Below are 2,153 nucleotides of genomic sequence, written 5' to 3' on the forward strand. Positions count from 1 at the left end.
GGTGACTTCTCTGTATCATCCCAGCTCATGGCTGCAAGACTGACTCCTGTGCTGGAAGCTTCATTTTAATAGTGATTCCATTGTTTAAGGACACAAGAAAGATCAGTCTTTAATGAAGATTTTTCTAAGCTCATGAATTTGTGTAGTCTATGTTTTCCCAAAAAGGCTATCTCATTGCATTCATTTCAGCCAAGACTTTATCATTTTCTTGATCCCTCAATTTATTTACATCTTTTCTTTGATCTTTTGGATAAATTTCAAAATGAGACATTTATGCAGTTTAATCCCTCCACCCTAGCTCAATATTCTAATTTGTTTGTTCTTACTCTTTCACCTCTAATAAGATTAGACTGAGATTTTTTTTCTATTATTAGAGTATATATTCTACTACTAAGCTATAAACTTCGGTCTACCCCTATGCCTTGGACAATGCTCAATATATGGACATATGGTAAGTATTTCATAAATATTTGTTGAATTAAATCTAAATACTTTTAATGTTCAATAGCCATTAGTGACAGTCCACTGCCCACAATTCATTCAGTTTGGGACTTCTTCCCTGATACTGAGCTATATCCTGATTGGTGAATGAGCACAAACTTACCTAGTCCACTATATCTAGCTAGCCCCAGATAATGCTTCACATCCCATTTGGTCTCAAAAACCAGGGTCTTTTAGGGAATGTTTACACCTGCCCTTCTGTTGCTCCAATACTCCTTCCTCCCACAGGCGCGTTCACGAGCGCGCACAAACACACACACACATACACACACACACACACACACACACACACACACACACACACACACCTCTCCCTACTTTCCATGTCTTGCAAAAAAAAATAGTAATCAAATTGATGCTACTACTGCTATCATTGCAGCTAGGTGCTATTATTAGCTAGATGATTCTGAGCAAGTAACTTAACCCTGTTTTTCCCAATTTCCCCATCTATAAAGTAATCTGGAGAAAGAAATGACAAGTCAATATCTTTGCTAAGAAAACCCCAGAACTCCATGGAATCATGGAGAACTGGACATGATTGAAACAAATGAATGATAAATAGCAACCATAAAATTGCTGCTGAAAGAGATTTTGGCAATTCATACCCCTGTGACTCCATTCATAAACCTCTTGACTCTCCTGACTTGATCAGAACTCCTTTCCCTGGCTGCCAGTTCTTTCTATATAATATATCTTTATTAGAAAATAGCTACTTGAGACCAGGTATTTTATCATTGTGTACTTTACATACCATTGATATGTGCTTAGCACTTAATAAATGTATTTCATTCATTTGATAATAAAATCCAAATACTCTTGCCTGGCTTTCAATGTCCACTATAATCTGTCCCATATAATCTTCTCTTCTGCTGTTCTCCAATATGAAATTTCAACTCTATTCAAGTTAGTCATCTCACTGTTTAGTCCACCTCAGCTCCAATACATATTCATATCTCCAACTATCTTCTTCCTATTCTTTCCATCCTCTTCTCAAATGATTTCTCCCTCTTGTGTCTGTCCAATTCTATCTCTCCAAAGCACAACTCAACTAGACCAGGAGGAAGAGTTCCTAATTAATATAACCCTCTTTGAATCAATGTTTATTAAGCATGTACTAGTGCCAGACACTGTGCTAAACACTGAAGATACAAAAGAGGTAAAAGATAGTCCTTACCCTAAAGAAGCTTATATTCTAATAGGGCAAGAGAATATCCAAGGAAAAATATGCAAAGTAAGCTATATAGAAGATAAATATTAAATTATTAAAAGAGGGGAAAGTATTGGAATTAAAAAGGATTAGAGAAGGCTTTCTGTAGAAAGTAGGCTTTTAATTGGAACTTAGAAGTCTACTGACAAAGCCCATCAGCAAGACGCAGAAAGAGAAATTCCATTTTAAATTACTGTAGACAAAATAAAATATTTGGGGGTCTATCTGCCAAGACAAACTTAAGAACTACATGAACACAATTATAAAACACTTCTCACACAAATAAAGTCAGATCTAAACAATTGGAAAAATATTGATTGTTCATGGCTAGGCCAAGCTTATATAATAAAAATGACAATTCTGCCTAAGTTGGTCTACTTATTCAGTGCCATACCAATCAAACTGCCAAAATATTACTTTATAGAGATAGCAAAAAATAATAACA

The sequence above is a fragment of the Antechinus flavipes genome, chromosome 2 (assembly GCF_016432865.1).
Source record: "Antechinus flavipes isolate AdamAnt ecotype Samford, QLD, Australia chromosome 2, AdamAnt_v2, whole genome shotgun sequence".
Classification (NCBI taxonomy): Eukaryota; Metazoa; Chordata; class Mammalia; order Dasyuromorphia; family Dasyuridae; genus Antechinus; species Antechinus flavipes.